This window comes from Sturnira hondurensis, unplaced genomic scaffold, assembly GCF_014824575.4.
Source record: "Sturnira hondurensis isolate 20B ecotype Veracruz unplaced genomic scaffold, ASM1482457v3 Scaffold0013511, whole genome shotgun sequence".
NCBI lineage: Eukaryota > Metazoa > Chordata > Mammalia > Chiroptera > Phyllostomidae > Sturnira > Sturnira hondurensis.
In genome coordinates, this window is record NW_028086142.1 from 921,518 (window position 1) to 930,981 (window position 9,464).

General features: G+C 37.6%; 1 pseudogene; it reads left to right on the top strand.

Moving 5' to 3' along the window:
- The first annotated feature begins 5,280 nt into the window (after positions 1 to 5,280).
- Positions 5,281 to 5,404, top strand: LOC118997805 (uncharacterized; annotated as a pseudogene).
- The last annotated feature ends 4,060 nt before the right edge of the window (positions 5,405 to 9,464 follow it).

Below are 9,464 nucleotides of genomic sequence, written 5' to 3' on the forward strand. Positions count from 1 at the left end.
ATATTTTGGTGAATACCATTGGGAAATTTGGCTCACCCTAAGGAAAAAAATAAAACTGGATCCCTAGTATATTTTCATATAAGAGGGTTGAGAATATTTTTGTAACCTAGGACAGGTATGTATTTTTAAACAAAGTTTCAAATGCACAAACCATAAGGAAAAAACTCGTGATGAAATTTTTCGTGGAAGTGAAAATTGATTTTATTACTTTGGAAGACAATTAGAAAGTATCCAAAATAGTTGAAGGTAGCCCTAGGACCCAGCAATTCTACTGTCATAGATGTGTGTATGTGTGTATATCCATCCCCTAGACTTTTAAGTCCTAGAGAAATTCTTATACATATGTGCAAAGAGGCATGTGCAATAATATTCATTGCAGAACTGTTTGTAATAGAGAAAAAATTCTGAACAATCTAAAAGTTCACCAACGGGAGAATTAATAAAAAAAATAGTGGTATAAGCCCTGGCTGGTGTAGCTCAGTGGATTGAACCGTGAACCAGAGGATCGCGGTTCAATTCTCAGTCAGGGCACATGCCTGGGTTGCAGGCCGGTTCCCTGCAGGCCAACTCCCAGCAGGGGACGCACGAAAGGCAACCATACATTGATGTTTCTCTCCCTCTCTCCTTTCCCTCTAAAGAGAAATAAATAAATAAAATCTTCAAAAAAAAATAGTGGTATAGCCCCAAGGGAGTAATATGCAGCAGTGAAAAATGAGAGTTGCATGTATCAATTCAGATAAATTTTAAAATCACAATGCTGAGATAAAATACAAGTTGTAAAAGGATACATAAAGTATTTTTCTAATATTTTATTTATTTATTTGTCGAGAGGGGAAGAGAAGGAGAAAGAGAAAGAGACACATCAATGTGTGGTTGCCTCTTGTGTGCCCCCTACTGGGGGCCTGGCCTGGCCTGCAACCCCAGCATGTTCCCTGACTGGGAATTGAACCTGTGACCATTTGGTTCACAGGTCGGCACTGAATCCACTGAGCAACACCAGCCAGGGCTTCTGTGTTTTCACATACTCGATGAATAGCTATTACTTTAGGGAGGTGTTTTCTATTTTTTAAATTCTGTTTCAACTCTTACTTCCCATTCTTTTTTTCTTACTTCCCATTCTTATTTCCCTCATGTTTTTACACAAATGGTGAGATACTAAACATACTATTATACATGTTGCTTTTTCCACTTGATAATACTTCCTGGAGATCTTTTCATATCAGAGCAGTAGAGAGCTGCCAGTACATATAGAAAGTCATTGTATGAAAGTGGGTGGAGTACTTCCTCAAAATGTTATATTATGTTGATGTACAATATTTTATTTAATGACTGCAGTCCCCTATTGATGAATGCTCGGGTACATTAAACATTTCATACACACATATTTCTGTCGGGTACCTTTGGTGGATATTGCCAAAAATTTCCTACCATTGATGTACCATTTTGCATTCACCATCCTTGTATGAGGTTATTTGTTTCACCAAAGCCTCGCCAACAAAGTGTATTCTTAAAGACTTCTTCTATTTTTCTGTCAGATTGTTGGCCTTTCTTTGATTTCTTGAATCTCGTTATATAATTACAATGCTTACGCCCTGGCTGGTGTAGCTCAGTGGACTGAGCGCAGGCCTGTGAACCACACGATCGCGGTTCGATTCCCAGTCAGGGCACATGCCTGGGTTGCAGGCCAGTTCTCAGCAGGGGACTTATGAGAGGCAACCATACACTGATATTTCTTTCCTTCTCTCCTTCTCTCCTTCCCCTCTAAAGATAAATAAATAAAATCTTTAAAAATAATAATAATTACAATGCTTACTACCTGCAATATGAATGTTAAACTGTGAATGATATCACTCTCACCATTTTCTCCCAGTTTGTCATTCTTTTTCTTTGCTAATGAATTTTTCCAAGCAAATTTTATTTTTATGTAAAAAATTATCTGTACTTTCTTTTATGAATTCTAGATTTTGAGGAGATAGTTTTGCAATGCATTGCATTAATGCAATTTGTCATGTGTTTCTGTATCCACACCCTTTGGTATTTCTCTCCCATACTAACTCTGAGTTTGACCATATAACTTGCTTTAACAAACAAGATAATATCAAACTTGATATACGCAGAGACTTGAAAAAGCTCTTGCATATTCTGCTTCCTCTCTTGGACCCCTGCTACTGCTATGAGAACCTGCAGGCTAGCCTGCTGGAGGGATATCCGTGAGACACATGTACGAATGAGCCTGGTCCTCCCAGCCAAGGCATCCTATAGCAGCCAGTCTCCAGCCAAGCCACCAACTCAGGATATAGCCCACTTGAGATCAGCAGAGCCAGATCCAGATTGTAGAACCTCCCAAGTGACCGGAAGACTTATAAAAATGTTCATTTTGTTTTTTTACACAGCATATTGTGGCAATAGTCTTCCATCACTGTTCTTCCTTTTCAGAGCTATCCTGGCTATGCTTGGTTGTTATTTTTCCACTCAAAATTGAATTCAGCTTGTCTAGTTTAAAGAGAAAATTATATTTTAATGAGCTTATATTAAACTTATGAATTATTTTGATATCTTCATAACTTTGAGTCTTCCTGTTTAAGAATGTGGGATGCCTTTCCATTTGTTCCTCTAGAGTTTTATAAAAGTTTTCTCATAAAGATTTTGGACATTTCGCCCTGGCTGGTGTGGCTCAATGGATTGAGTGCTGGCCTGCAACCCAAAGGGTCACTGGTTCAATTCCTCGTCACGGCATATGCCTGGGTTGCAGGCCAGGCCCCTAGTTGGGGGCACGCAGGAGGCAATCACACATTGATGTTTCTGTCCCTCTCTGTCTCCCTCCATTCCCCTCTCTAAAAATAAATAAATAAAATATTTTTAAAAGATTTTGGAGATTTCTTTTCAAGTTTTTTTCTAAGTATTTTCTATACACTGAATGTTTGTAAAGTCCCAAAATTTATATTTTGAAATCTAACCCCCAATGTGATGGTAATAAGAAGTGGGACCTTTGTAAGGTGATGAGGTCATGAGGGTGGAGCCCTCATGAATGGGATTAGTATACCCTTAGAAAAGATGTCCCTGAGAGCTCTCTTGCCCTTCCACCATGTGAGGATACAGCTAGAAGGCAGTCTGTGAATCAGGAAGCAGGCTCTCAACAGACATTGATTCTGCCCATGCCTTGATCTTGGACTTCCCAGCCTCTAGAACTGTGAGAAATAAATATCTGTTGTTCATAAACCACTGTCTGTGGTTCTCTGTTACAGCAGCCCCAATGGACTAAGATAGTATTTTATCTTATTTGTTGCTCTAATAAATGGAGCTTTCTCTTCCATGAGTTCTATATATTAATTTTATAGCCTTCTACCTTACTGAATTCTCTTGTTCATAGTAATTTTTCAGTTGGTTTGCTTGTGTTTTCTGGCTATACAATCTTATCTATGAATAATGATAGCTTTACCTCATTCATTCCAATGGTATACACTTCTAATTTCTTTGTCTTTTCTAGTTACAATGCTTACTCATCATTCCAATAGGAATGTTAAACTGTAGTGGAGAGGGTATATGGGTATATGGGTATATACCCATACCTGGCGTCTGATTTTAGTATATGAACGCTGCAAGTGTTTTCTGGTTAAGTGAAATGGTGGATAGCTGGATTTGGGGACACATAAAAACATGCACGCACAGATGTAATTATATCAAGGGAAAAACCATATGTTCCTCTTCTATTGAATATTTCAAAGATTTATTTACTTATTTAATTTCTACAGAGGGGAAGGGAGGGAGAAAGAGAAGGACAGAAACATGGATTAGCTGCCTCTTGTATGCATCCAGACCAGCACCAAACCTGCAATTCAGGCATGTGCCCTGACCAGGAATCAAACTGGCAACTTTCCACCCTGCAGTTCAATGCCCAACCAACTGACCCACACCAGTCAGGGTAATTGCACATTTTTAAGTAAAGAATGGGTGTTGAATTTTGTCAACTGATTGTTTTGCATCTCTCAAAATAAGATTTTCTCCTCAGATTTAAAATGTTAGACATCATTAATGAATTTCCTAATATTGCATGATTCTTTTGGGGGGATTTACTTATTTACTTTCAATTACAGTTGACATTAAATATTATTTTATATCAGGTTCTTTTTTATTTTACTTATTTTTATTTACAGAGAGGGGAAGAGGGTGAGAGATAGAGAGGGAGAGAAATATCAATGTGTGGTTGCCTCTCATGTGACCCACACTGGGGATCTGGCCTGCAAACCAGGCATGTGCCCTGACTGGGAATTGAACTAGCAACCCTTTGGTTTGCAGGCCAGCACTCAATCCACTGAGCCACACCAGCCAGGGTGATATATTAGTTTCAATATGGACTGCTTCTTGCATTCTTGGAATTAACCCCACATAGTCATGGATTTTGTTTGCTAATATTTTATGGAGGATTTTGTATTATTACTTATAAGTGAAGATTGCTCTATCATTTTCTTTCTCTTGTGAAACCTGTCAGATTTTGGTATCAATGTTATACTCATTTTATAAAAAAGAATTTGACCTGGCTGGTATAGCTCAGTGGACTGAGCGTGGGCTGAGAACCAGAGTATCGTGGTTTGATTCCCAGTTAGGGCACATGCCTGGGTTGCAGGCCAGTTCCCAGCAGGGGACACATGAGAGGCAACCATACATTGATATCTCTCTCCCTCTCCTTCCCTTCCCCTCTAAAGATGAATAAATAAAATCTTTTTAAAAAGAATTTGAAAATGTTCCTTATTTATCTAGGCTTAGGAAAATAAAAATAGCATGCAGATTATCTGCTTTTCAGCATTAATAGACCTCTCCTGTAAGAGCATCATGGTCTGGTACTTTGGGGGAAGGTAACTCTTTAGAACTATCTCTATTTCTTCCTTGGAAATTAATTGATATGAGCTTCTCTCTTTTAGAATTACTTTTGGCCCTGGCCAGGTTGCCCAGTTGGTGAGAGCATCATCTGGATACACTAAGGGTGTGGGTTTGATCCCCTTCCCAGGCAAGGCACATACAAGAATGAACCAATGAGTGCATAAATAAGTGCAACAACACAATGTTCTCTCTTGCCCTCTTTCTCTCCCCCTCCCTCACTCCCTCTCTCTCTCTAAAATCAATAAACATAACCTTGTGTGAGGACTTTTTAAATAAATAAAAAAAATTTTAAAGATTTGGTTTTGGTGTATTTTCCTAGGATGTTTTCCATTTCTTCTAGGTCTTTAAAACAATTTGTATAGAGTCATATGAGGACGTCATTTATGCTGTTTAAAATGTCCTATCGCTTCTCAGCCTTTTGGCTAAGATCAAGTGTAGTATCTGTTCTTATCAGTTTAATATGTCCTCGTACTCTGGCTATGTCCAGCTTTTCATTTCCAAATTTGTATAGTTGTGCTTTCTCCTTTTATTGATTATGGTGTTTAATGGCTTATATATTTCTTTTTCACAGAATTGGCTCATCTATTAGTTCTACTGTTATGTTTTCTAACTCCTTTATTTGATCTTTTCTTTGTTAATTCTTTCCTTCTATTCCCCTTAAATTTATTTTGTTTTTCTTTTTCTAACTTTTTGAGTCAGATGCTTGCTTTTTCTTTTCCCCTCATTTTTAATGTAAGTGTTTTAAGGCTCTGGACTTTCCTCTGACCACTAGTGTATCCACAGATTCTGCTATGTAGTGTCTAGAAATTATTATTAATTATCATTATCATTATTGTCTAGAAATTCAGCAACTTTGGTTTGAGTTTCCCTATTGACCCAAGAGTTGTTTGATAGAGTTTTGAACATATTCAGATGGAAGATCCATTTCACATTGATTTCTAGGTTTATCCAATTGTCATCAGAAAACATTGTATTAGTTCCACTTTTGAAATTTACTGAGATTTACTTCTTAATGTTGATTTTGTTGTTTGGGTTTTCTACATTCTCACTGGTTTGTTCTTGTTGTTGATTGGACCTGTCCTGGAATGAGAAAGATGAGTTAAATTTCTCCTGTTTTTAGTTTATTTCAATCCATTCTCTATTTTTCCTCATACCTTTTAACATTTCAGATTTGTAAGACTGATGTTATTTGGTACAAAAAAAGGCATAACTCTATATTCTCATTGTGAATCGTGGCCTTTTTGCCTCAATTAATGCTTTTTCTTCTTTTTTTCTTTTTTTTTTTGATTAATGCTTTTTCAATAATCTTTTTATTTTGGAATAATCTTAGATTTACAGAACAGTTGCAAAGATACCCATCACCTAGTTGCCCATCATGTAAATATGTAACTTCATTTTCAAAACTAAGAGACTAGGCGCTGGCTGGTGTGGCCCAGTGAATTGTGTGCCGGCCTGTGAACCAAAGGGTCACTGGTTCAATTTCTAGTCAGGGCACATGCCTGGGTTGTGGGCCAGGCCCCCAGCAGTGGGTGTGCAAGAGGCAGCCACACATTGATGTTTCCCTCTCTTTCTCCCTCCCTTCCTCTCTCTCTAAAAATAAATAAGTAAAATATTTTTTAAAAACCTAACAGATTAACATTGGTACATTGCTATTAACTAAACACCAGACTTTATTCAGATTTTTGCTTTCTTTTTTCTGTTTCAAGATCCAACCTAGGATCCCACATTGCATTTAGTCATCACATCTACTCCCATCTGTGACAGTTCCTCAGTCTTTCCTTGTTTATAAGGACCTTGACAGTTAACTGATGCCTTTCATTCTGAGGTTTCAACTTGTCTGATCATTAAGACTGCAACCCCTGCTTTATTTGTCGGCATTTGACTAGTGTACCTTTGCCCTTCCTTATATTTTTAACATTTCTGAATAGATTTGTTTTAGTTGACTCTCTTGAATACAGCAGTTGGGCTTTGCTCAGTGATCCAATGGAAAATGTTTTTCTTTAGCTATTTATACTTACTAATACAAAAGATATTTTGGTGTTCATATAGTCATATTATTTTAAGTATTTTTCTTTTTTAGTTATATATTTACATATCAAAAGCAGTTTACTATGCAGTCTGTTCTGTTTGTTTTTAGTTATCCTGACATTTAGAAAGTTTTTAATTTGGTCTAGTGATTAATTTTAGGTATCTTTTTATTACTTTTTTCTAGTTGTTTATTATTAATGTAAAGAAATACTGTTAAGGCCTGGCCAGATACCTCAGTATCCCAGATACCCCAGATACCTTTGATTAGAGCATCATCATGATATGCCAAGGTTGCGGGTTCAATCCCCACTCAGGGCACATACAAGAATCAACCAATGAATGCATACATAAATGGAACAACAAAATTGACGTTTCTCTTTCTCCTCTTTCCTCTCTCTGTCCCCAAAATCAATCAATAAAACATTTTTTTTAAAAAGAAAGAATTTCCCATCACCACCACCACCCAGCCCCCTTTCACTCATTACCTCCTCCCTATAGGGACTGATTGGTGAGATTCCAAAAGGTAATTGAGGGCTTATTGCTTAACCCCTTTGAGGTACCTGCTTTTCACTTTTAAGAGCTCCCTTGCATGTTTATGTCTTCCTCTTTGGTCCTCCATGTGGTCAGTCCCACTAGAGAGAGCTCAGCTGGGTGAGGGGCTGCCGTGCAAACCCATCTGTTCCCTCAGGAAGGTGCAGAACTCTAGGCTTGGGAACAAAAATTTGAAAACCTGATTCAGGCTGCAGACCACAGACCCATTCTTTAAACCAATCTTGTCAACAATAAATCTCCATATTCTGATCACTCTTTGTCTCCTGTGTGTAAATCTTAATTAGTTCAGAATTTAAGGGAGATAGTGGTGTGATTATATGACCTTTAGAGAGACCCCCATGGTATATGGGTTGAGAAACCTTGAGAAATGGAAACAATGACTAACATTTGCCATCTGAAGTAACATTTGAGGGAGTCAGTTCTCTTTATGGGAAAGTGGTGGCGGGTATGCACAGGTATTGCAGCTGCCTTTTTTCTCCATAAGGGCATATCTTAAAAAGCACTGGACATGTGCATCATTGACTTTGGAAGTTTGCAGCAGTTTATATTATGATGGGTGTCTGTTGCACTCAATTGCTTTTAATAGACAGCAGCCTTAGAAAGTACAGGCCTCGTACATTTTTGACTTTACAGCTGTGGCTGGTCTTTAAAAGCTGGTGGACCCAAGTGGGCCCTAGTAAAAACAGACAGCGCATGATTCTGTGGCTGAGACAGGGGTCAGAGTATCAGAAAAATAATATTTTGGTCCTGGTTAAGGTTTACCTCAAAACAGCTTCAATAATCAGGCTTTTTCAATACTAGAGGACAGAAAAATGTTTGCTCCACTTTTCCTATTTCTCAGCCAGGACTATAAGTTGGGGCTTTTAACTGCAATAGTAGCTAAATTCCATGCGAACCACAAATTCCTACAGAGTGTGATGATATCTTTTATATTTAGTAGGTAGCATTCTCTCATTGCTGTTCTACCTGGATTTGAATTGCATCCTGTTCCAGAGACAAGGAAAAAACTATGGAAGAGCCCTCTTGAATTTTTGTGGTACATCCACAGACTCCTAGACTCACTCCTCCTCTGCTCCAATCGCTGTCTTTTCATGGTCTCAGGCTTGCTCTGGATTTATTAATTATACAAGATATAATTATGATTTTGGATTTTAAAGACCCAGACTATGAGTTTAACCTAGGAAGGCAGGTGATATTTGTCAAGATACAGATAGAGAAATGGTAGCCATCATCATATATAGGACATAGCATCTTCTTGTATTACAGTGGAGAAATATCTTAAAATTATTAAAATTCTAAAGCTAAAGAACAAAGCTTTAAAGGCCACCTTCTATGAGAATGGTTTGCTCACATAATAAAGGAGGTACAGGATTTCTTTCAAAATAATGCTTCATACTAATTTATTTGTGAGTGATATGACATGATGTCTGAGATTTGCTAAAATATATTCCAGAAAAATGTATGAATAGAGAAGTTAAAATTGGCAAAGTGTTGATAATTGTTGAAGCTGAGTAATTAATTATATTATTCATAGGGGTTTGCTATAGTGTTCTTTCTGATTTTGTGTATGTTTGAAGATTCCCATAATAACACATGAAAAATAAAAATAAGCTTTGGCTTTACTTACAATAGCCAAGTGCTGGAAACAGCCTAAGTGCTCATCAGTAAATGAGTGGATCAAAAAACCATGGTACATTTATACAATGGGGTACTGGGCAGCAGAAAGAAAGAAGGAACTCCTACCTTTTGCAACAGCATGGATGGAACTGGAAAGCATTATGCTAAGTGAAATAAACCAGACAGTGAAACACAAACACTATATGATTTCACCTGTAAGTGGAACCTAATCAACAAAACAAACAAGCAAGCAAAATATAACCAGAGACACTGAAATAAAGAACAAACTGACAGTAACTGGAAGGGGGGATGGGAGAAAGAAGGGGAAGAGTCATCGAGGAACATGTATAAAGGACCCATGGACAAAACTAAAGTGGGGAAGGATTGAG